The sequence below is a fragment of the Haliotis asinina genome, chromosome 2 (genome assembly GCF_037392515.1).
Source record: "Haliotis asinina isolate JCU_RB_2024 chromosome 2, JCU_Hal_asi_v2, whole genome shotgun sequence".
NCBI lineage: Eukaryota > Metazoa > Mollusca > Gastropoda > Lepetellida > Haliotidae > Haliotis > Haliotis asinina.
Genome location: NC_090281.1, coordinates 66934988 through 66953345, shown reverse-complemented (window position 1 = coordinate 66953345; position 18358 = coordinate 66934988). Strand labels below are relative to the sequence as shown.

The 18358-nt window shown below is 45.0% G+C and overlaps 43 non-coding genes across 43 annotated transcripts; 14 read left to right on the top strand and 29 right to left on the bottom strand.

Moving 5' to 3' along the window:
- Positions 1–70: 70 nt before the first annotated feature.
- On the bottom strand, positions 71–143 carry Trnav-cac (transfer RNA valine (anticodon CAC)). Its single transcript has one exon. It is a non-coding gene; the product is annotated as a tRNA-Val (tRNA).
- Positions 144–360: 217 nt separating this feature from the next.
- On the bottom strand, positions 361–433 carry Trnav-aac (transfer RNA valine (anticodon AAC)). Its single transcript has one exon. It is a non-coding gene; the product is annotated as a tRNA-Val (tRNA).
- A 548-nt stretch (positions 434–981) lies between these two features.
- LOC137275086 (small nucleolar RNA U3) lies at positions 982–1201 on the top strand. Its single transcript, XR_010956410.1, has one exon. It is a non-coding gene; the product is annotated as a small nucleolar RNA U3 (small nucleolar RNA).
- A 165-nt stretch (positions 1202–1366) lies between these two features.
- Trnav-cac (transfer RNA valine (anticodon CAC)) lies at positions 1367–1439 on the bottom strand. The gene has a single exon. It is a non-coding gene; the product is annotated as a tRNA-Val (tRNA).
- Positions 1440–1656: 217 nt separating this feature from the next.
- Positions 1657–1729, bottom strand: Trnav-aac (transfer RNA valine (anticodon AAC)). Its single transcript has one exon. It is a non-coding gene; the product is annotated as a tRNA-Val (tRNA).
- Positions 1730–2277: 548 nt separating this feature from the next.
- Positions 2278–2497, top strand: LOC137275085 (small nucleolar RNA U3). Its single transcript, XR_010956409.1, has one exon. It is a non-coding gene; the product is annotated as a small nucleolar RNA U3 (small nucleolar RNA).
- A 165-nt stretch (positions 2498–2662) lies between these two features.
- Positions 2663–2735, bottom strand: Trnav-cac (transfer RNA valine (anticodon CAC)). The gene has a single exon. It is a non-coding gene; the product is annotated as a tRNA-Val (tRNA).
- Positions 2736–2952: 217 nt separating this feature from the next.
- On the bottom strand, positions 2953–3025 carry Trnav-aac (transfer RNA valine (anticodon AAC)). The gene has a single exon. It is a non-coding gene; the product is annotated as a tRNA-Val (tRNA).
- A 548-nt stretch (positions 3026–3573) lies between these two features.
- On the top strand, positions 3574–3793 carry LOC137274969 (small nucleolar RNA U3). Its single transcript, XR_010956300.1, has one exon. It is a non-coding gene; the product is annotated as a small nucleolar RNA U3 (small nucleolar RNA).
- Positions 3794–3958: 165 nt separating this feature from the next.
- Positions 3959–4031, bottom strand: Trnav-cac (transfer RNA valine (anticodon CAC)). Its single transcript has one exon. It is a non-coding gene; the product is annotated as a tRNA-Val (tRNA).
- A 217-nt stretch (positions 4032–4248) lies between these two features.
- Positions 4249–4321, bottom strand: Trnav-aac (transfer RNA valine (anticodon AAC)). The gene has a single exon. It is a non-coding gene; the product is annotated as a tRNA-Val (tRNA).
- A 548-nt stretch (positions 4322–4869) lies between these two features.
- Positions 4870–5089, top strand: LOC137275083 (small nucleolar RNA U3). Its single transcript, XR_010956407.1, has one exon. It is a non-coding gene; the product is annotated as a small nucleolar RNA U3 (small nucleolar RNA).
- Positions 5090–5254: 165 nt separating this feature from the next.
- Positions 5255–5327, bottom strand: Trnav-cac (transfer RNA valine (anticodon CAC)). The gene has a single exon. It is a non-coding gene; the product is annotated as a tRNA-Val (tRNA).
- Positions 5328–5544: 217 nt separating this feature from the next.
- On the bottom strand, positions 5545–5617 carry Trnav-aac (transfer RNA valine (anticodon AAC)). The gene has a single exon. It is a non-coding gene; the product is annotated as a tRNA-Val (tRNA).
- Positions 5618–6165: 548 nt separating this feature from the next.
- On the top strand, positions 6166–6385 carry LOC137275082 (small nucleolar RNA U3). The gene has a single exon (XR_010956406.1). It is a non-coding gene; the product is annotated as a small nucleolar RNA U3 (small nucleolar RNA).
- Positions 6386–6550: 165 nt separating this feature from the next.
- Positions 6551–6623, bottom strand: Trnav-cac (transfer RNA valine (anticodon CAC)). The gene has a single exon. It is a non-coding gene; the product is annotated as a tRNA-Val (tRNA).
- Positions 6624–6840: 217 nt separating this feature from the next.
- Trnav-aac (transfer RNA valine (anticodon AAC)) lies at positions 6841–6913 on the bottom strand. Its single transcript has one exon. It is a non-coding gene; the product is annotated as a tRNA-Val (tRNA).
- Positions 6914–7461: 548 nt separating this feature from the next.
- On the top strand, positions 7462–7681 carry LOC137275081 (small nucleolar RNA U3). Its single transcript, XR_010956405.1, has one exon. It is a non-coding gene; the product is annotated as a small nucleolar RNA U3 (small nucleolar RNA).
- A 165-nt stretch (positions 7682–7846) lies between these two features.
- Trnav-cac (transfer RNA valine (anticodon CAC)) lies at positions 7847–7919 on the bottom strand. The gene has a single exon. It is a non-coding gene; the product is annotated as a tRNA-Val (tRNA).
- A 217-nt stretch (positions 7920–8136) lies between these two features.
- On the bottom strand, positions 8137–8209 carry Trnav-aac (transfer RNA valine (anticodon AAC)). Its single transcript has one exon. It is a non-coding gene; the product is annotated as a tRNA-Val (tRNA).
- Positions 8210–8757: 548 nt separating this feature from the next.
- Positions 8758–8977, top strand: LOC137275080 (small nucleolar RNA U3). The gene has a single exon (XR_010956404.1). It is a non-coding gene; the product is annotated as a small nucleolar RNA U3 (small nucleolar RNA).
- A 165-nt stretch (positions 8978–9142) lies between these two features.
- On the bottom strand, positions 9143–9215 carry Trnav-cac (transfer RNA valine (anticodon CAC)). The gene has a single exon. It is a non-coding gene; the product is annotated as a tRNA-Val (tRNA).
- Positions 9216–9432: 217 nt separating this feature from the next.
- Positions 9433–9505, bottom strand: Trnav-aac (transfer RNA valine (anticodon AAC)). Its single transcript has one exon. It is a non-coding gene; the product is annotated as a tRNA-Val (tRNA).
- A 548-nt stretch (positions 9506–10053) lies between these two features.
- On the top strand, positions 10054–10273 carry LOC137275079 (small nucleolar RNA U3). The gene has a single exon (XR_010956403.1). It is a non-coding gene; the product is annotated as a small nucleolar RNA U3 (small nucleolar RNA).
- Positions 10274–10438: 165 nt separating this feature from the next.
- On the bottom strand, positions 10439–10511 carry Trnav-cac (transfer RNA valine (anticodon CAC)). Its single transcript has one exon. It is a non-coding gene; the product is annotated as a tRNA-Val (tRNA).
- A 217-nt stretch (positions 10512–10728) lies between these two features.
- On the bottom strand, positions 10729–10801 carry Trnav-aac (transfer RNA valine (anticodon AAC)). Its single transcript has one exon. It is a non-coding gene; the product is annotated as a tRNA-Val (tRNA).
- A 548-nt stretch (positions 10802–11349) lies between these two features.
- On the top strand, positions 11350–11569 carry LOC137275078 (small nucleolar RNA U3). The gene has a single exon (XR_010956402.1). It is a non-coding gene; the product is annotated as a small nucleolar RNA U3 (small nucleolar RNA).
- Positions 11570–11734: 165 nt separating this feature from the next.
- Trnav-cac (transfer RNA valine (anticodon CAC)) lies at positions 11735–11807 on the bottom strand. Its single transcript has one exon. It is a non-coding gene; the product is annotated as a tRNA-Val (tRNA).
- Positions 11808–12024: 217 nt separating this feature from the next.
- Trnav-aac (transfer RNA valine (anticodon AAC)) lies at positions 12025–12097 on the bottom strand. Its single transcript has one exon. It is a non-coding gene; the product is annotated as a tRNA-Val (tRNA).
- Positions 12098–12645: 548 nt separating this feature from the next.
- Positions 12646–12865, top strand: LOC137275077 (small nucleolar RNA U3). Its single transcript, XR_010956401.1, has one exon. It is a non-coding gene; the product is annotated as a small nucleolar RNA U3 (small nucleolar RNA).
- Positions 12866–13030: 165 nt separating this feature from the next.
- Positions 13031–13103, bottom strand: Trnav-cac (transfer RNA valine (anticodon CAC)). Its single transcript has one exon. It is a non-coding gene; the product is annotated as a tRNA-Val (tRNA).
- A 217-nt stretch (positions 13104–13320) lies between these two features.
- Trnav-aac (transfer RNA valine (anticodon AAC)) lies at positions 13321–13393 on the bottom strand. Its single transcript has one exon. It is a non-coding gene; the product is annotated as a tRNA-Val (tRNA).
- Positions 13394–13941: 548 nt separating this feature from the next.
- On the top strand, positions 13942–14161 carry LOC137275076 (small nucleolar RNA U3). Its single transcript, XR_010956400.1, has one exon. It is a non-coding gene; the product is annotated as a small nucleolar RNA U3 (small nucleolar RNA).
- Positions 14162–14326: 165 nt separating this feature from the next.
- On the bottom strand, positions 14327–14399 carry Trnav-cac (transfer RNA valine (anticodon CAC)). Its single transcript has one exon. It is a non-coding gene; the product is annotated as a tRNA-Val (tRNA).
- Positions 14400–14616: 217 nt separating this feature from the next.
- Positions 14617–14689, bottom strand: Trnav-aac (transfer RNA valine (anticodon AAC)). Its single transcript has one exon. It is a non-coding gene; the product is annotated as a tRNA-Val (tRNA).
- Positions 14690–15237: 548 nt separating this feature from the next.
- Positions 15238–15457, top strand: LOC137275075 (small nucleolar RNA U3). Its single transcript, XR_010956399.1, has one exon. It is a non-coding gene; the product is annotated as a small nucleolar RNA U3 (small nucleolar RNA).
- Positions 15458–15622: 165 nt separating this feature from the next.
- Positions 15623–15695, bottom strand: Trnav-cac (transfer RNA valine (anticodon CAC)). The gene has a single exon. It is a non-coding gene; the product is annotated as a tRNA-Val (tRNA).
- Positions 15696–15912: 217 nt separating this feature from the next.
- On the bottom strand, positions 15913–15985 carry Trnav-aac (transfer RNA valine (anticodon AAC)). Its single transcript has one exon. It is a non-coding gene; the product is annotated as a tRNA-Val (tRNA).
- A 548-nt stretch (positions 15986–16533) lies between these two features.
- LOC137275074 (small nucleolar RNA U3) lies at positions 16534–16753 on the top strand. The gene has a single exon (XR_010956398.1). It is a non-coding gene; the product is annotated as a small nucleolar RNA U3 (small nucleolar RNA).
- Positions 16754–16918: 165 nt separating this feature from the next.
- On the bottom strand, positions 16919–16991 carry Trnav-cac (transfer RNA valine (anticodon CAC)). Its single transcript has one exon. It is a non-coding gene; the product is annotated as a tRNA-Val (tRNA).
- A 217-nt stretch (positions 16992–17208) lies between these two features.
- Positions 17209–17281, bottom strand: Trnav-aac (transfer RNA valine (anticodon AAC)). Its single transcript has one exon. It is a non-coding gene; the product is annotated as a tRNA-Val (tRNA).
- A 548-nt stretch (positions 17282–17829) lies between these two features.
- LOC137275071 (small nucleolar RNA U3) lies at positions 17830–18049 on the top strand. Its single transcript, XR_010956396.1, has one exon. It is a non-coding gene; the product is annotated as a small nucleolar RNA U3 (small nucleolar RNA).
- A 165-nt stretch (positions 18050–18214) lies between these two features.
- Trnav-cac (transfer RNA valine (anticodon CAC)) lies at positions 18215–18287 on the bottom strand. The gene has a single exon. It is a non-coding gene; the product is annotated as a tRNA-Val (tRNA).
- Positions 18288–18358: the final 71 nt, after the last annotated feature.

The window sequence follows — 18358 nt, the reverse complement described above, 5'->3', positions numbered from 1 at the left end:
ACTGCTCTGACATCTGTCAGCAAGGAAGAATTGCAAAACGACAATTCATGGAGGTGTAAAAAAAAAAGGAAGGTTCAGGCGAGGCTCGAACTCGCGGCCTTCTGCGTGTGAAGCAGACGTGATAACCACTACACCACTGAACCTTAGCTGTCATGGCACACGTATTTGTAATGACCTATACCTGTCGCTGACACTGACACAACACAAGCCGGGGATATGCTGAGGGCCCACGTACATGTTAGAGGGAGAGAAGTAGGAAAGAATTAATCTGTAAGAAGCCCGCTTCACTTGTGGTAGGTTTCAAGTTGAGAAAGAGAGTTGTGCTTATTGCAAGATATAATGCAACCCCAAGAAAAAATAAGGTTCCGGCGAGGCTCGAACTCGCGGCCTTCTGCGTGTTAAGCAGACGTGATAACCACTACACCACGGAACCAGTTGCAAGCCTTTGGAGAAACAAGCTAAATCTCTTCCAGGTGATATAGCTTGAGCATAGTCTTCTCTGCTACTTCATTTCCTTACATTAATAAGGTTTGAACATATCCAAAAACACAACTTTGCACAATGGAATCATGAGTCGGAGCTTATATAAAGAGGATTTGGGTGGGGCTAATTAAGGTGTAATGATGTGCGATCACACCAAGTCTCCTTCTGGTTCTTCCAACTTGGATGTTGACACTGGAGCAGTCACAGTCACAATCATACCCACGGTCAATGGGAGATAACCACCAATACGCTGTAATCACAAAACAATTTACATTGACAAAACACTTGATCAGTTGAGATTGCCTGTACTCTATGTGCTTTTTTCAGTTAATCACAAACGTGAAATGAATCCGAAGAGCACACAGGTGGCCCTGTCTACGACAGATTGTCGTGCTGGAGATTTTTCCAGACGTGTACCAACAACGATAGGTGCTATTGCATACCACACGGGCGTGCCTTTTGAAAAGAAGTAGGTACAAAATCCGGCCCGCAGTAGTTAAGATCATACTTTTAGGGATCATTTCTATAGTATGCATCGCCATGACTTCAGGTAAAACTGACAGTCTACCAAACCACGAGGACGATAGACAGTCTCTCTTTCTGAGCGCGAAGCCAACCAGGGTGAGTGCCATCTGAGGTTAGTAACCCTGGTTCTTGATGACCGTTCCTCTCAGTCACATGTGGCAGAGATGGAGGGAAGAGAGGCATTCTGAGTGGTTTGGCCAACCCCATTTTCATCTGTCTCAATAAATGCCAGTTAGCAAACCTCATATAACGCTCCCTGAGTCTTATAACGCATTGGATATAGTACACAACTGCTCTGACATCTGTCAGCAAGGAAGAATTGCAAAAAGACAATTCATGGAGGTGTAAAAACAAAGGAAGGTTCAGGCGAGGCTCGAACTCGCGGCCTTCTGCGTGTGAAGCAGACGTGATAACCACTACACCACTGAACCTTAGCTGTCATGGCACACGTATTTGTAATGACCTATACCTGTCGCTGACACTGACACAACACAAGCCGGGGATATGCTGAGGGCCCACGCACACGTTAAAGGGAGAGAAGTAGGAAAGAATTAATCTGTAACAAGTCCGCTTCACTTGTGGTAGGTTTCAAGTTGAGAAAGAGAGTTGTGCTTATTGCAAGATATAATGCAACCCCAAGAAAAAATAAGGTTCCGGCGAGGCTCGAACTCGCGGCCTTCTGCGTGTTAAGCAGACGTGATAACAACTACACCACGGAACCAGTTGCAAGCCTTTGGAGAAACAAGCTAAATCTCTTCCAGGTGATATAGCTTGAGCATAGTCTTCTCTGCTACTTCATTTCCTTACATTAATAAGGTTTGAACATATCCAAAAACACAACTTTGCACAATGGAATCATGAGTCGGAGCTTATATAAAGAGGATTTGGGTGGGGCTAATTAAGGTGTAATGATGTGCGATCACACCAAGTCTCCTTCTGGTTCTTCCAACTTGGATGTTGACACTGGAGCAGTCACAGTCACAATCATACCCACGGTCAATGGGAGATAACCACCAATACGCTGTAATCACAAAACAATTTACATTGAGAAAACACTTGATCAGTTGAGATTGCCTGTACTCTATGTGCTTTTTTCAGTTAATCACAAACGTGGAATGAATCCGAAGAGCACACAGGTGGCCCTGTCTACGACAGATTGTCGTGCTGGAGATTTTTCCAGACGTGTACCAACAACGATAGGTGCTATTGCATACCACACGGGCGTGCCTTTTGAAAAGAAGTAGGTACAAAATCCGGCCCGCAGTAGTTAAGATCATACTTTTAGGGATCATTTCTATAGTATGCATCGCCATGACTTCAGGTAAAACTGACAGTCTACCAAACCACGAGGACGATAGACAGTCTCTCTTTCTGAGCGCGAAGCCAACCAGGGTGAGTGCCATCTGAGGTTAGTAACCCTGGTTCTTGATGACCGTTCCTCTCAGTCACATGTGGCAGAGATGGAGGGAAGAGAGGCATTCTGAGTGGTTTGGCCAACCCCATTTTCATCTGTCTCAATAAATGCCAGTTAGCAAACCTCATATAACGCTCCCTGAGTCTTATAACGCATTGGATATAGTACACAACTGCTCTGACATCTGTCAGCAAGGAAGAATTGCAAAACGACAATTCATGGAGGTGTAAAAAAAAAGGAAGGTTCAGGCGAGGCTCGAACTCGCGGCCTTCTGCGTGTGAAGCAGACGTGATAACCACTACACCACTGAACCTTAGCTGTCATGGCACACGTATTTGTAATGACCTATACCTGTCGCTGACACTGACACAACACAAGCCGGGGATATGCTGAGGGCCCACGTACATGTTAAAGGGAGAGAAGTAGGAAAGAATTAATCTGTAAGAAGCCCGCTTCACTTGTGGTAGGTTTCAAGTTGAGAAAGAGAGTTGTGCTTATTGCAAGATATAATGCAACCCCAAGAAAAAATAAGGTTCCGGCGAGGCTCGAACTCGCGGCCTTCTGCGTGTTAAGCAGACGTGATAACCACTACACCACGGAACCAGTTGCAAGCCTTTGGAGAAACAAGCTAAATCTCTTCCAGGTGATATAGCTTGAGCATAGTCTTCTCTGCTACTTCATTTCCTTACATTAATAAGGTTTGAACATATCCAAAAACACAACTTAGCACAATGGAATCATGAGTCGGAGCTTATATAAAGAAGATTTGGGTGGGGCTAATTAAGGTGTAATGATGTGCGATCACACCAAGTCTCCTTCTGGTTCTTCCAACTTGGATGTTGACACTGGAGCAGTCACAGTCACAATCATACCCACGGTCAATGGGAGATAACCACCAATACGCTGTAATCACAAAACAATTTACATTGAGAAAACACTTGATCAGTTGAGATTGCCTGTACTCTATGTGCTTTTTTCAGTTAATCACAAACGTGGAATGAATCCGAAGAGCACACAGGTGGCCCTGTCTACGACAGATTGTCGTGCTGGAGATTTTTCCAGACGTGTACCAACAACGATAGGTGCTATTGCATACCACACGGGCGTGCCTTTTGAAAAGAAGTAGGTACAAAATCCGGCCCGCAGTAGTTAAGATCATACTTTTAGGGATCATTTCTATAGTATGCATCGCCATGACTTCAGGTAAAACTGACAGTCTACCAAACCACGAGGACGATAGACAGTCTCTCTTTCTGAGCGCGAAGCCAACCAGGGTGAGTGCCATTTGAGGTTAGTAACCCTGGTTCTTGATGACCGTTCCTCTCAGTCACATGTGGCAGAGATGGAGGGAAGAGAGGCATTCTGAGTGGTTTGGCCAACCCCATTTTCATCTGTCTCAATAAATGCCAGTTAGCAAACCTCATATAACGCTCCCTGAGTCTTATAACGCATTGGATATAGTACACAACTGCTCTGACATCTGTCAGCAAGGAAGAATTGCAAAACGACAATTCATGGAGGTGTAAAAACAAAGGAAGGTTCAGGCGAGGCTCGAACTCGCGGCCTTCTGCGTGTGAAGCAGACGTGATAACCACTACACCACTGAACCTTAGCTGTCATGGCACACGTATTTGTAATGACCTATACCTGTCGCTGACACTGACACAACACAAGCCGGGGATATGCTGAGGGCCCACGCACACGTTAAAGGGAGAGAAGTAGGAAAGAATTAATCTGTAACAAGTCCGCTTCACTTGTGGTAGGTTTCAAGTTGAGAAAGAGAGTTGTGCTTATTGCAAGATATAATGCAACCCCAAGAAAAAATAAGGTTCCGGCGAGGCTCGAACTCGCGGCCTTCTGCGTGTTAAGCAGACGTGATAACCACTACACCACGGAACCAGTTGCAAGCCTTTGGAGAAACAAGCTAAATCTCTTCCAGGTGATATAGCTTGAGCATAGTCTTCTCTGCTACTTCATTTCCTTACATTAATAAGGTTTGAACATATCCAAAAACACAACTTTGCACAATGGAATCATGAGTCGGAGCTTATATAAAGAGGATTTGGGTGGGGCTAATTAAGGTGTAATGATGTGCGATCACACCAAGTCTCCTTCTGGTTCTTCCAACTTGGATGTTGACACTGGAGCAGTCACAGTCACAATCATACCCACGGTCAATGGGAGATAACCACCAATACGCTGTAATCACAAAACAATTTACATTGAGAAAACACTTGATCAGTTGAGATTGCCTGTACTCTATGTGCTTTTTTCAGTTAATCACAAACGTGGAATGAATCCGAAGAGCACACAGGTGGCCCTGTCTACGACAGATTGTCGTGCTGGAGATTTTTCCAGACGTGTACCAACAACGATAGGTGCTATTGCATACCACACGGGCGTGCCTTTTGAAAAGAAGTAGGTACAAAATCCGGCCCGCAGTAGTTAAGATCATACTTTTAGGGATCATTTCTATAGTATGCATCGCCATGACTTCAGGTAAAACTGACAGTCTACCAAACCACGAGGACGATAGACAGTCTCTCTTTCTGAGCGCGAAGCCAACCAGGGTGAGTGCCATCTGAGGTTAGTAACCCTGGTTCTTGATGACCGTTCCTCTCAGTCACATGTGGCAGAGATGGAGGGAAGAGAGGCATTCTGAGTGGTTTGGCCAACCCCATTTTCATCTGTCTCAATAAATGCCAGTTAGCAAACCTCATATAACGCTCCCTGAGTCTTATAACGCATTGGATATAGTACACAACTGCTCTGACATCTGTCAGCAAGGAAGAATTGCAAAACGACAATTCATGGAGGTGTAAAAACAAAGGAAGGTTCAGGCGAGGCTCGAACTCGCGGCCTTCTGCGTGTGAAGCAGACGTGATAACCACTACACCACTGAACCTTAGCTGTCATGGCACACGTATTTGTAATGACCTATACCTGTCGCTGACACTGACACAACACAAGCCGGGGATATGCTGAGGGCCCACGTACATGTTAAAGGGAGAGAAGTAGGAAAGAATTAATCTGTAAGAAGCCCGCTTCACTTGTGGTAGGTTTCAAGTTGAGAAAGAGAGTTGTGCTTATTGCAAGATATAATGCAACCCCAAGAAAAAATAAGGTTCCGGCGAGGCTCGAACTCGCGGCCTTCTGCGTGTTAAGCAGACGTGATAACCACTACACCACGGAACCAGTTGCAAGCCTTTGGAGAAACAAGCTAAATCTCTTCCAGGTGATATAGCTTGAGCATAGTCTTCTCTGCTACTTCATTTCCTTACATTAATAAGGTTTGAACATATCCAAAAACACAACTTTGCACAATGGAATCATGAGTCGGAGCTTATATAAAGAGGATTTGGGTGGGGCTAATTAAGGTGTAATGATGTGCGATCACACCAAGTCTCCTTCTGGTTCTTCCAACTTGGATGTTGACACTGGAGCAGTCACAGTCACAATCATACCCACGGTCAATGGGAGATAACCACCAATACGCTGTAATCACAAAACAATTTACATTGACAAAACACTTGATCAGTTGAGATTGCCTGTACTCTATGTGCTTTTTTCAGTTAATCACAAACGTGAAATGAATCCGAAGAGCACACAGGTGGCCCTGTCTACGACAGATTGTCGTGCTGGAGATTTTTCCAGACGTGTACCAACAACGATAGGTGCTATTGCATACCACACGGGCGTGCCTTTTGAAAAGAAGTAGGTACAAAATCCGGCCCGCAGTAGTTAAGATCATACTTTTAGGGATCATTTCTATAGTATGCATCGCCATGACTTCAGGTAAAACTGACAGTCTACCAAACCACGAGGACGATAGACAGTCTCTCTTTCTGAGCGCGAAGCCAACCAGGGTGAGTGCCATCTGAGGTTAGTAACCCTGGTTCTTGATGACCGTTCCTCTCAGTCACATGTGGCAGAGATGGAGGGAAGAGAGGCATTCTGAGTGGTTTGGCCAACCCCATTTTCATCTGTCTCAATAAATGCCAGTTAGCAAACCTCATATAACGCTCCCTGAGTCTTATAACGCATTGGATATAGTACACAACTGCTCTGACATCTGTCAGCAAGGAAGAATTGCAAAACGACAATACATGGAGGTGTAAAAACAAACGATGGTTCAGGCGAGGCTCGAACTCGCGGCCTTCTGCGTGTGAAGCAGACGTGATAACCACTACACCACTGAACCTAAGCTGTCATGGCACACGTATTTGTAATGACCTATACCTGTCGCTGACACTGACACAACACAAGCCGGGGATATGCTGAGGGCCCACGTACATGTTAAAGGGAGAGAAGTAGGAAAGAATTAATCTGTAAGAAGCCCGCTTCACTTGTGGTAGGTTTCAAGTTGAGAAAGAGAGTTGTGCTTATTGCAAGATATAATGCAACCCCAAGAAAAAATAAGGTTCCGGCGAGGCTCGAACTCGCGGCCTTCTGCGTGTTAAGTAGACGTGATAACCACTACACCACGGAACCAGTTGCAAGCCTTTGGAGAAACAAGCTAAATCTCTTCCAGGTGATATAGCTTGAGCATAGTCTTCTCTGCTACTTCATTTCCTTACATTAATAAGGTTTGAACATGTCCAAAAACACAACTTTGCACAATGGAATCATGAGTCGGAGCTTATATAAAGAGGATTTGGGTGGGGCTAATTAAGGTGTAATGATGTGCGATCACACCAAGTCTCCTTCTGGTTCTTCCAACTTGGATGTTGACACTGGAGCAGTCACAGTCACAATCATACCCACGGTCAATGGGAGATAACCACCAATACGCTGTAATCACAAAACAATTTACATTGAGAAAACACTTGATCAGTTGAGATTGCCTGTACTCTATGTGCTTTTTTCAGTTAATCACAAACGTGGAATGAATCCGAAGAGCACACAGGTGGCCCTGTCTACGACAGATTGTCGTGCTGGAGATTTTTCCAGACGTGTACCAACAACGATAGGTGCTATTGCATACCACACGGGCGTGCCTTTTGAAAAGAAGTAGGTACAAAATCCGGCCCGCAGTAGTTAAGATCATACTTTTAGGGATCATTTCTATAGTATGCATCGCCATGACTTCAGGTAAAACTGACAGTCTACCAAACCACGAGGACGATAGACAGTCTCTCTTTCTGAGCGCGAAGCCAACCAGGGTGAGTGCCATCTGAGGTTAGTAACCCTGGTTCTTGATGACCGTTCCTCTCAGTCACATGTGGCAGAGATGGAGGGAAGAGAGGCATTCTGAGTGGTTTGGCCAACCCCATTTTCATCTGTCTCAATAAATGCCAGTTAGCAAACCTCATATAACGCTCCCTGAGTCTTATAACGCATTGGATATAGTACACAACTGCTCTGACATCTGTCAGCAAGGAAGAATTGCAAAACGACAATTCATGGAGGTGTAAAAACAAAGGAAGGTTCAGGCGAGGCTCGAACTCGCGGCCTTCTGCGTGTGAAGCAGACGTGATAACCACTACACCACTGAACCTTAGCTGTCATGGCACACGTATTTGTAATGACCTATACCTGTCGCTGACACTGACACAACACAAGCCGGGGATATGCTGAGGGCCCACGTACATGTTAAAGGGAGAGAAGTAGGAAAGAATTAATCTGTAAGAAGCCCGCTTCACTTGTGGTAGGTTTCAAGTTGAGAAAGAGAGTTGTGCTTATTGCAAGATATAATGCAACCCCAAGAAAAAATAAGGTTCCGGCGAGGCTCGAACTCGCGGCCTTCTGCGTGTTAAGCAGACGTGATAACCACTACACCACGGAACCAGTTGCAAGCCTTTGGAGAAACAAGCTAAATCTCTTCCAGGTGATATAGCTTGAGCATAGTCTTCTCTGCTACTTCATTTCCTTACATTAATAAGGTTTGAACATATCCAAAAACACAACTTTGCACAATGGAATCATGAGTCGGAGCTTATATAAAGAGGATTTGGGTGGGGCTAATTAAGGTGTAATGATGTGCGATCACACCAAGTCTCCTTCTGGTTCTTCCAACTTGGATGTTGACACTGGAGCAGTCACAGTCACAATCATACCCACGGTCAATGGGAGATAACCACCAATACGCTGTAATCACAAAACAATTTACATTGACAAAACACTTGATCAGTTGAGATTGCCTGTACTCTATGTGCTTTTTTCAGTTAATCACAAACGTGGAATGAATCCGAAGAGCACACAGGTGGCCCTGTCTACGACAGATTGTCGTGCTGGAGATTTTTCCAGACGTGTACCAACAACGATAGGTGCTATTGCATACCACACGGGCGTGCCTTTTGAAAAGAAGTAGGTACAAAATCCGGCCCGCAGTAGTTAAGATCATACTTTTAGGGATCATTTCTATAGTATGCATCGCCATGACTTCAGGTAAAACTGACAGTCTACCAAACCACGAGGACGATAGACAGTCTCTCTTTCTGAGCGCGAAGCCAACCAGGGTGAGTGCCATCTGAGGTTAGTAACCCTGGTTCTTGATGACCGTTCCTCTCAGTCACATGTGGCAGAGATGGAGGGAAGAGAGGCATTCTGAGTGGTTTGGCCAACCCCATTTTCATCTGTCTCAATAAATGCCAGTTAGCAAACCTCATATAACGCTCCCTGAGTCTTATAACGCATTGGATATAGTACACAACTGCTCTGACATCTGTCAGCAAGGACGAATTGCAAAACGACAATTCATGGAGGTGTAAAAACAAAGGATGGTTCAGGCGAGGCTCGAACTCGCGGCCTTCTGCGTGTGAAGCAGACGTGATAACCACTACACCACTGAACCTTAGCTGTCATGGCACACGTATTTGTAATGACCTATACCTGTCGCTGACACTGACACAACACAAGCCGGGGATATGCTGAGGGCCCACGTACATGTTAAAGGGAGAGAAGTAGGAAAGAATTAATCTGTAAGAAGCCCGCTTCACTTGTGGTAGGTTTCAAGTTGAGAAAGAGAGTTGTGCTTATTGCAAGATATAATGCAACCCCAAGAAAAAATAAGGTTCCGGCGAGGCTCGAACTCGCGGCCTTCTGCGTGTTAAGCAGACGTGATAACCACTACACCACGGAACCAGTTGCAAGTCTTTGGAGAAACAAGCTAAATCTCTTCCAGGTGATATAGCTTGAGCATAGTCTTCTCTGCTACTTCATTTCCTTACATTAATAAGGTTTGAACATATCCAAAAACACAACTTTGCACAATGGAATCATGAGTCGGAGCTTATATAAAGAGGATTTGGGTGGGGCTAATTAAGGTGTAATGATGTGCGATCACACCAAGTCTCCTTCTGGTTCTTCCAACTTGGATGTTGACACTGGAGCAGTCACAGTCACAATCATACCCACGGTCAATGGGAGATAACCACCAATACGCTGTAATCACAAAACAATTTACATTGAGAAAACACTTGATCAGTTGAGATTGCCTGTACTCTATGTGCTTTTTTCAGTTAATCACAAACGTGGAATGAATCCGAAGAGCACACAGGTGGCCCTGTCTACGACAGATTGTCGTGCTGGAGATTTTTCCAGACGTGTACCAACAACGATAGGTGCTATTGCATACCACACGGGCGTGCCTTTTGAAAAGAAGTAGGTACAAAATCCGGCCCGCAGTAGTTAAGATCATACTTTTAGGGATCATTTCTATAGTATGCATCGCCATGACTTCAGGTAAAACTGACAGTCTACCAAACCACGAGGACGATAGACAGTCTCTCTTTCTGAGCGCGAAGCCAACCAGGGTGAGTGCCATCTGAGGTTAGTAACCCTGGTTCTTGATGACCGTTCCTCTCAGTCACATGTGGCAGAGATGGAGGGAAGAGAGGCATTCTGAGTGGTTTGGCCAACCCCATTTTCATCTGTCTCAATAAATGCCAGTTAGCAAACCTCATATAACGCTCCCTGAGTCTTATAACGCATTGGATATAGTACACAACTGCTCTGACATCTGTCAGCAAGGAAGAATTGCAAAACGACAATTCATGGAGGTGTAAAAACAAAGGATGGTTCAGGCGAGGCTCGAACTCGCGGCCTTCTGCGTGTGAAGCAGACGTGATAACCACTACACCACTGAACCTTAGCTGTCATGGCACACGTATTTGTAATGACCTATACCTGTCGCTGACACTGACACAACACAAGCCGGGGATATGCTGAGGGCCCACGTACATGTTAAAGGGAGAGAAGTAGGAAAGAATTAATCTGTAAGAAGCCCGCTTCACTTGTGGTAGGTTTCAAGTTGAGAAAGAGAGTTGTGCTTATTGCAAGATATAATGCAACCCCAAGAAAAAATAAGGTTCCGGCGAGGCTCGAACTCGCGGCCTTCTGCGTGTTAAGCAGACGTGATAACCACTACACCACGGAACCAGTTGCAAGCCTTTGGAGAAACAAGCTAAATCTCTTCCAGGTGATATAGCTTGAGCATAGTCTTCTCTGCTACTTCATTTCCTTACATTAATAAGGTTTGAACATATCCAAAAACACAACTTTGCACAATGGAATCATGAGTCGGAGCTTATATAAAGAGGATTTGGGTGGGGCTAATTAAGGTGTAATGATGTGCGATCACACCAAGTCTCCTTCTGGTTCTTCCAACTTGGATGTTGACACTGGAGCAGTCACAGTCACAATCATACCCACGGTCAATGGGAGATAACCACCAATACGCTGTAATCACAAAACAATTTACATTGACAAAACACTTGATCAGTTGAGATTGCCTGTACTCTATGTGCTTTTTTCAGTTAATCACAAACGTGGAATGAATCCGAAGAGCACACAGGTGGCCCTGTCTACGACAGATTGTCGTGCTGGAGATTTTTCCAGACGTGTACCAACAACGATAGGTGCTATTGCATACCACACGGGCGTGCCTTTTGAAAAGAAGTAGGTACAAAATCCGGCCCGCAGTAGTTAAGATCATACTTTTAGGGATCATTTCTATAGTATGCATCGCCATGACTTCAGGTAAAACTGACAGTCTACCAAACCACGAGGACGATAGACAGTCTCTCTTTCTGAGCGCGAAGCCAACCAGGGTGAGTGCCATCTGAGGTTAGTAACCCTGGTTCTTGATGACCGTTCCTCTCAGTCACATGTGGCAGAGATGGAGGGAAGAGAGGCATTCTGAGTGGTTTGGCCAACCCCATTTTCATCTGTCTCAATAAATGCCAGTTAGCAAACCTCATATAACGCTCCCTGAGTCTTATAACGCATTGGATATAGTACACAACTGCTCTGACATCTGTCAGCAAGGACGAATTGCAAAACGACAATTCATGGAGGTGTAAAAACAAAGGATGGTTCAGGCGAGGCTCGAACTCGCGGCCTTCTGCGTGTGAAGCAGACGTGATAACCACTACACCACTGAACCTTAGCTGTCATGGCACACGTATTTGTAATGACCTATACCTGTCGCTGACACTGACACAACACAAGCCGGGGATATGCTGAGGGCCCACGTACATGTTAAAGGGAGAGAAGTAGGAAAGAATTAATCTGTAAGAAGCCCGCTTCACTTGTGGTAGGTTTCAAGTTGAGAAAGAGAGTTGTGCTTATTGCAAGATATAATGCAACCCCAAGAAAAAATAAGGTTCCGGCGAGGCTCGAACTCGCGGCCTTCTGCGTGTTAAGCAGACGTGATAACCACTACACCACGGAACCAGTTGCAAGTCTTTGGAGAAACAAGCTAAATCTCTTCCAGGTGATATAGCTTGAGCATAGTCTTCTCTGCTACTTCATTTCCTTACATTAATAAGGTTTGAACATATCCAAAAACACAACTTTGCACAATGGAATCATGAGTCGGAGCTTATATAAAGAGGATTTGGGTGGGGCTAATTAAGGTGTAATGATGTGCGATCACACCAAGTCTCCTTCTGGTTCTTCCAACTTGGATGTTGACACTGGAGCAGTCACAGTCACAATCATACCCACGGTCAATGGGAGATAACCACCAATACGCTGTAATCACAAAACAATTTACATTGAGAAAACACTTGATCAGTTGAGATTGCCTGTACTCTATGTGCTTTTTTCAGTTAATCACAAACGTGGAATGAATCCGAAGAGCACACAGGTGGCCCTGTCTACGACAGATTGTCGTGCTGGAGATTTTTCCAGACGTGTACCAACAACGATAGGTGCTATTGCATACCACACGGGCGTGCCTTTTGAAAAGAAGTAGGTACAAAATCCGGCCCGCAGTAGTTAAGATCATACTTTTAGGGATCATTTCTATAGTATGCATCGCCATGACTTCAGGTAAAACTGACAGTCTACCAAACCACGAGGACGATAGACAGTCTCTCTTTCTGAGCGCGAAGCCAACCAGGGTGAGTGCCATCTGAGGTTAGTAACCCTGGTTCTTGATGACCGTTCCTCTCAGTCACATGTGGCAGAGATGGAGGGAAGAGAGGCATTCTGAGTGGTTTGGCCAACCCCATTTTCATCTGTCTCAATAAATGCCAGTTAGCAAACCTCATATAACGCTCCCTGAGTCTTATAACGCATTGGATATAGTACACAACTGCTCTGACATCTGTCAGCAAGGAAGAATTGCAAAACGACAATTCATGGAGGTGTAAAAACAAAGGATGGTTCAGGCGAGGCTCGAACTCGCGGCCTTCTGCGTGTGAAGCAGACGTGATAACCACTACACCACTGAACCTTAGCTGTCATGGCACACGTATTTGTAATGACCTATACCTGTCGCTGACACTGACACAACACAAGCCGGGGATATGCTGAGGGCCCACGTACATGTTAAAGGGAGAGAAGTAGGAAAGAATTAATCTGTAAGAAGCCCGCTTCACTTGTGGTAGGTTTCAAGTTGAGAAAGAGAGTTGTGCTTATTGCAAGATATAATGCAACCCCAAGAAAAAATAAGGTTCCGGCGAGGCTCGAACTCGCGGCCTTCTGCGTGTTAAGCAGACGTGATAACCACTACACCACGGAACCAGTTGCAAGCCTTTGGAGAAACAAGCTAAATCTCTTCCAGGTGATATAGCTTGAGCATAGTCTTCTCTGCTACTTCATTTCCTTACATTAATAAGGTTTGAACATATCCAAAAACACAACTTTGCACAATGGAATCATGAGTCGGAGCTTATATAAAGAGGATTTGGGTGGGGCTAATTAAGGTGTAATGATGTGCGATCACACCAAGTCTCCTTCTGGTTCTTCCAACTTGGATGTTGACACTGGAGCAGTCACAGTCACAATCATACCCACGGTCAATGGGAGATAACCACCAATACGCTGTAATCACAAAACAATTTACATTGAGAAAACACTTGATCAGTTGAGATTGCCTGTACTCTATGTGCTTTTTTCAGTTAATCACAAACGTGGAATGAATCCGAAGAGCACACAGGTGGCCCTGTCTACGACAGATTGTCGTGCTGGAGATTTTTCCAGACGTGTACCAACAACGATAGGTGCTATTGCATACCACACGGGCGTGCCTTTTGAAAAGAAGTAGGTACAAAATCCGGCCCGCAGTAGTTAAGATCATACTTTTAGGGATCATTTCTATAGTATGCATCGCCATGACTTCAGGTAAAACTGACAGTCTACCAAACCACGAGGACGATAGACAGTCTCTCTTTCTGAGCGCGAAGCCAACCAGGGTGAGTGCCATCTGAGGTTAGTAACCCTGGTTCTTGATGACCGTTCCTCTCAGTCACATGTGGCAGAGATGGAGGGAAGAGAGGCATTCTGAGTGGTTTGGCCAACCCCATTTTCATCTGTCTCAATAAATGCCAGTTAGCAAACCTCATATAACGCTCCCTGAGTCTTATAACGCATTGGATATAGTACACAACTGCTCTGACATCTGTCAGCAAGGACGAATTGCAAAACGACAATTCATGGAGGTGTAAAAACAAAGGATGGTTCAGGCGAGGCTCGAACTCGCGGCCTTCTGCGTGTGAAGCAGACGTGATAACCACTACACCACTGAACCTTAGCTGTCATGGCACACGTATTTGTAATGACCTATACCTGTCGCTGACACTGACACAACACAAGCCGGGGATATGCTGAGGGCCCACGTACATGTTAAAGGGAGAGAAGTAGGAAAGAATTAATCTGTAAGAAGCCCGCTTCACTTGTGGTAGGTTTCAAGTTGAGAAAGAGAGTTGTGCTTATTGCAAGATATAATGCAACCCCAAGAAAAAATAAGGTTCCGGCGAGGCTCGAACTCGCGGCCTTCTGCGTGTTAAGCAGACGTGATAACCACTACACCACGGAACCAGTTGCAAGCCTTTGGAGAAACAAGCTAAATCTCTTCCAGGTGATATAGCTTGAGCATAGTCTTCTCTGCTACTTCATTTCCTTACATTAATAAGGTTTGAACATATCCAAAAACACAACTTTGCACAATGGAATCATGAGTCGGAGCTTATATAAAGAGGATTTGGGTGGGGCTAATTAAGGTGTAATGATGTGCGATCACACCAAGTCTCCTTCTGGTTCTTCCAACTTGGATGTTGACACTGGAGCAGTCACAGTCACAATCATACCCACGGTCAATGGGAGATAACCACCAATACGCTGTAATCACAAAACAATTTACATTGAGAAAACACTTGATCAGTTGAGATTGCCTGTACTCTATGTGCTTTTTTCAGTTAATCACAAACGTGGAATGAATCCGAAGAGCACACAGGTGGCCCTGTCTACGACAGATTGTCGTGCTGGAGATTTTTCCAGACGTGTACCAACAACGATAGGTGCTATTGCATACCGCACGGGCGTGCCTTTTGAAAAGAAGTAGGTACAAAATCCGGCCCGCAGTAGTTAAGATCATACTTTTAGGGATCATTTCTATAGTATGCATCGCCATGACTTCAGGTAAAACTGACAGTCTACCAAACCACGAGGACGATAGACAGTCTCTCTTTCTGAGCGCGAAGCCAACCAGGGTGAGTGCCATCTGAGGTTAGTAACCCTGGTTCTTGATGACCGTTCCTCTCAGTCACATGTGGCAGAGATGGAGGGAAGAGAGGCATTCTGAGTGGTTTGGCCAACCCCATTTTCATCTGTCTCAATAAATGCCAGTTAGCAAACCTCATATAACGCTCCCTGAGTCTTATAACGCATTGGATATAGTACACAACTGCTCTGACATCTGTCAGCAAGGAAGAATTGCAAAACGACAATTCATGGAGGTGTAAAAACAAAGGATGGTTCAGGCGAGGCTCGAACTCGCGGCCTTCTGCGTGTGAAGCAGACGTGATAACCACTACACCACTGAACCTTAGCTGTCATAGCACACGTATTTGTAATGACCTATACCTGTCGCTGACACTGACACAACACAAGCCGGGGATATGCTGAGGGCCCACGTACATGTTAAAGGGAGAGAAGTAGGAAAGAATTAATCTGTAAGAAGCCCGCTTCACTTGTGGTAGGTTTCAAGTTGAGAAAGAGAGTTGTGCTTATTGCAAGATATAATGCAACCCCAAGAAAAAATAAGGTTCCGGCGAGGCTCGAACTCGCGGCCTTCTGCGTGTTAAGCAGACGTGATAACCACTACACCACGGAACCAGTTGCAAGCCTTTGGAGAAACAAGCTAAATCTCTTCCAGGTGATATAGCTTGAGCATAGTCTTCTCTGCTACTTCATTTCCTTACATTAATAAGGTTTGAACATATCCAAAAACACAACTTTGCACAATGGAATCATGAGTCGGAGCTTATATAAAGAGGATTTGGGTGGGGCTAATTAAGGTGTAATGATGTGCGATCACACCAAGTCTCCTTCTGGTTCTTCCAACTTGGATGTTGACACTGGAGCAGTCACAGTCACAATCATACCCACGGTCAATGGGAGATAACCACCAATACGCTGTAATCACAAAACAATTTACATTGAGAAAACACTTGATCAGTTGAGATTGCCTGTACTCTATGTGCTTTTTTCAGTTAATCACAAACGTGGAATGAATCCGAAGAGCACACAGGTGGCCCTGTCTACGACAGATTGTCGTGCTGGAGATTTTTCCAGACGTGTACCAACAACGATAGGTGCTATTGCATACCACACGGGCGTGCCTTTTGAAAAGAAGTAGGTACAAAATCCGGCCCGCAGTAGTTAAGATCATACTTTTAGGGATCATTTCTATAGTATGCATCGCCATGACTTCAGGTAAAACTGACAGTCTACCAAACCACGAGGACGATAGACAGTCTCTCTTTCTGAGCGCGAAGCCAACCAGGGTGAGTGCCATCTGAGGTTAGTAACCCTGGTTCTTGATGACCGTTCCTCTCAGTCACATGTGGCAGAGATGGAGGGAAGAGAGGCATTCTGAGTGGTTTGGCCAACCCCATTTTCATCTGTCTCAATAAATGCCAGTTAGCAAACCTCATATAACGCTCCCTGAGTCTTATAACGCATTGGATATAGTACACAACTGCTCTGACATCTGTCAGCAAGGACGAATTGCAAAACGACAATTCATGGAGGTGTAAAAACAAAGGATGGTTCAGGCGAGGCTCGAACTCGCGGCCTTCTGCGTGTGAAGCAGACGTGATAACCACTACACCACTGAACCTTAGCTGTCATGGCACACGTATTTGTAATGACCTATACCTGTCGCTGACACTGACACAACACAAGCCGGGGATATGCTGAGGGCCCACGTACATGTTAAAGGGAGAGAAGTAGGAAAGAATTAATCTGTAAGAAGCCCGCTTCACTTGTGGTAGGTTTCAAGTTGAGAAAGAGAGTTGTGCTTATTGCAAGATATAATGCAACCCCAAGAAAAAATAAGGTTCCGGCGAGGCTCGAACTCGCGGCCTTCTGCGTGTTAAGCAGACGTGATAACCACTACACCACGGAACCAGTTGCAAGCCTTTGGAGAAACAAGCTAAATCTCTTCCAGGTGATATAGCTTGAGCATAGTCTTCTCTGCTACTTCATTTCCTTACATTAATAAGGTTTGAACATATCCAAAAACACAACTTTGCACAATGGAATCATGAGTCGGAGCTTATATAAAGAGGATTTGGGTGGGGCTAATTAAGGTGTAATGATGTGCGATCACACCAAGTCTCCTTCTGGTTCTTCCAACTTGGATGTTGACACTGGAGCAGTCACAGTCACAATCATACCCACGGTCAATGGGAGATAACCACCAATACGCTGTAATCACAAAACAATTTACATTGAGAAAACACTTGATCAGTTGAGATTGCCTGTACTCTATGTGCTTTTTTCAGTTAATCACAAACGTGGAATGAATCCGAAGAGCACACAGGTGGCCCTGTCTACGACAGATTGTCGTGCTGGAGATTTTTCCAGACGTGTACCAACAACGATAGGTGCTATTGCATACCACACGGGCGTGCCTTTTGAAAAGAAGTAGGTACAAAATCCGGCCCGCAGTAGTTAAGATCATACTTTTAGGGATCATTTCTATAGTATGCATCGCCATGACTTCAGGTAAAACTGACAGTCTACCAAACCACGAGGACGATAGACAGTCTCTCTTTCTGAGCGCGAAGCCAACCAGGGTGAGTGCCATCTGAGGTTAGTAACCCTGGTTCTTGATGACCGTTCCTCTCAGTCACATGTGGCAGAGATGGAGGGAAGAGAGGCATTCTGAGTGGTTTGGCCAACCCCATTTTCATCTGTCTCAATAAATGCCAGTTAGCAAACCTCATATAACGCTCCCTGAGTCTTATAACGCATTGGATATAGTACACAACTGCTCTGACATCTGTCAGCAAGGAAGAATTGCAAAACGACAATTCATGGAGGTGTAAAAACAAAGGAAGGTTCAGGCGAGGCTCGAACTCGCGGCCTTCTGCGTGTGAAGCAGACGTGATAACCACTACACCACTGAACCTTAGCTGTCATGGCACACGTATTTGTAATGACCTATACCTGTCGCTGACACTGACACAACACAAGCCGGGG